Source organism: Prunus avium, chromosome 2, assembly GCF_965620075.1.
Source record: "Prunus avium chromosome 2, drPruAviu1.hap1.1, whole genome shotgun sequence".
Lineage (NCBI taxonomy): Eukaryota > Viridiplantae > Streptophyta > Magnoliopsida > Rosales > Rosaceae > Prunus > Prunus avium.
In genome coordinates, this window is record NC_142285.1 from 32,410,168 (window position 1) to 32,413,222 (window position 3,055).

Here is a 3,055-nt window from a genome sequence, read left to right on the forward strand (position 1 = left end):
TACCGAGCTCCAGGCTCGCCGAGATCTCATCCTCCAACGCCGAGATGGCGCGGTCGCAGCCGGGAGCGAGCTGAACTCCTCGGCCAAGCGAATCCTCAAAGCAGCGACTGAGACGAAGAAGGCCCTGGCCGAGCGGAAGCTGATTCGAGCGAGATGGCAGGCGGACATCAACGGTGGGGACATTGCTTGGAGAAGGATCACCTGCCTGATCTGGGGGATGTTCAGCGAAGGGGGCTAAGCGGGCGAAGAGCGGCCATTTCAACTATTTTCTTTTTCTCTTTTCTGGGATGTAATAAAAATTCACATACATTATTTTATTTACACATATATATATATATATATATATATATATATATTATTTCGGCCGTGACTGGCCGTTCTTTTTCGTAAGTAATGCCCCTTTTTAACTAAATGTAAGGCAAGGGCCTTCTTTTCTGAAGAACGAAATGTATACTTTCCTTTTCTATATGACGGCCGGGCCTTTCGCTTTAGCCCCTCCGCCTACCTTCCTTTTTTCTTCTTCTTGACTTTCTTGTCGTAGGTCCTCGGCGCCATTTACTTTTGAACTTGCGCCGAGTTGTAGACATCAAGTCTCGACTCTTTCGGATCTTCTAAATTCCCGGGCGTCATCCGCTTTAGTGGTTCATCAATGTCGTGGCCGTCGGCCAAGATATAAGGAGATGTACCCACGGCCGAGTTTTTTGGGAAATAAATTGCGCCAAACCATGGGCTTGCTTAATAGGCACGGCTTTGTGCACCCTGGTGCCCCCGATTCCCCCTGTATTGAAACGTCTTTCAAGACAGCTCGGATGTCTTCGATCTGAGACCTTTGAAAAGGCTTGCCCTGTCGCGCATCGTTTCGCGGCCTTTCCTGTTGGGTCTTCTGAGCACGGGGCTCGGTCATTTCGACCGAGCCGGGTAGTTTCAGAGGAACGCCGTGGGTTTGGCCGAGATGAGCTCGGTCCGCTGGCCATCGAGGTATAACCACCTGGTTCTGTTGGATGGCATCATACTGGGAACCTAGATAGGTCCGCGTTGTCGTCGGAATGGCCGGATCGTATATTTGTTCTGGCAGCGTGGCGGCCAAGCCTTTCTGATCGCATTGTTGTGGTAACGCTTCGGTCATATTGCTTTGGCCTGACTGTGCTTGATCGGCCAAAGTATGGGTTGGGCCGAATTTCTCGGCCGTAGACACCGGAGGACTCCTCCTGAATGCTTTGGCTAGAGCGTGGAGCGGGCTACATGCTTTCTTTGCCGGTTGGTTTGGTCCGGGACTCGCCCTTGTGGGCTGGGACTGCCCCCAGCTGTTGGTCGGCGGCAAAGAATGCTGGCCGTAGCCTAACGCTTGGGTACGGGAAAAGACGCCAAGGTTGCTGCTTTCGCCGTATGGCTCAATCCTTTCATGTTCCTGGCTTCTATGTCCGGCTCCAGGGGGTGTTGCGGGCGAAGTCACCGGCATTCTCTCCTGGAAAAGCGTTCGTAGCTCCGAAGAGAATCTATCCATCGTGGCCATGAAGGATGTTTCCATCCTGCAAGCCTGCCTGGACATCAAATCCTCCATTACTGCTTGTTCCTGTATGGACTCGGCCGTACGATCCGTCATTACTGGAACGCTGGCCAAGATTCCGACCGTATGTTCGGTCATGGTAATTGGTGAAGTGGACTCAGGAGTCTCAGCAGTCATTTCGACGGCCTTGTTTTTGAGCTTTGCCTGTGCCCTAGTTTCCACCATAAATTTTTGACAAGTGTCCCACTGGGAGTGCCAAAAGTGTCTCCCGCGCAGATCTCACGGCCTGGAGTTCCGGGCCGAGGGGATGTGCGTTAACACGCGGTTTCCTGCTTTTGGGTGCGGTGCGTTTGTGCGCGGGCGTGCCAGCACGGTTTACCGTGCGTCGATGTGTTGATGAGTGTTGGATGGATAAGTGGTGCGCCTGTTTGAACTGTCTTCCTAATCAAACGATTGTAGCCGAGAGAGAAACTGGTCTCGGCTGTTAGGTTCACGGCCTGAACTACAAGGCTGTTGAGTGATGGTGTTGGTGGTGGGTTTTGGGCGGTGCTCCGGCGTGCTGCTCAGGGAGCGACGGTCGTGTGATATATGGGGTGAGTGAACGAACAACAAGGATGGTGCTCCGGCGCCTTGAAAATCAAGGGTCGTATGATATATTGATGAATGGATTTTCCTTACAATCTAACACTACTCCTAGGAAAGCAAGTAAAGATATTGAAATTGCATTACAGGAAAAAATAAGTTGCTCCGTGGGAGGCTTTGTTTTGGTGTTGAACCTTTTGAATGTAGCTCGAGTCTTGTATTTATAGGAAGAGTCCCTGGATGAGTAATCGAGGCTGAATTTACGCATAGTGGAGTCTGATTAGCGCAAGTGGGTGTCCAATCGACATTTGGGATCGTGAAGTATGGTGGTGTGACCCTAGAAATCCCGGTGAATCTCGGCCGCCGCTCCTGATCGTGGGTTCTGAGCTTCTGGCCGTGGAGACGCATTTATGGCCTGGATAGCTGGTGAACCAATATCTTAGGCTGTCAAAATTCTTGTGATAATGTCCACGTCTAATCACTCTGATCCTCATCACCAAATCCTGACTTCAGTCACTTCCCACCTTCCCTCATGCATTAAATGCTTCTTTGTGGCCAGTGGGTTTGCTGCATTAAACAGGCACTACTTCATTAAATGAAGCCTGGGTCCCTGCTATCACGTGATGATCTGACTTTAATATTTCCGGCCGCGATTTTGTTCGGCCTGCGCTTGAGGCCGAGATGATCATGCCTTAGCATTTCTTCTTTTGTCTTTAGGAAGGCGAAGTACCCTGGCGAAACGCTGCGTTTCAGTTTTTACGAACAAGTGCCAGAGCCGAGAGAAGGGGCTCCTTCGGCCAACTTATGGCCGTAATTTATCAGGCACAAACAAAGTGAATGCTATGCTGCAAGCTGGGATAATTAGGAGGAGTTCAAGTCCTTTCTCCTCCCCAATACTGCTGGTCAGCAAGAAAGAAGGGACTTAGAGGTTCTGTGTTGATTATTGCGCTTTAAATCAGGTGACAG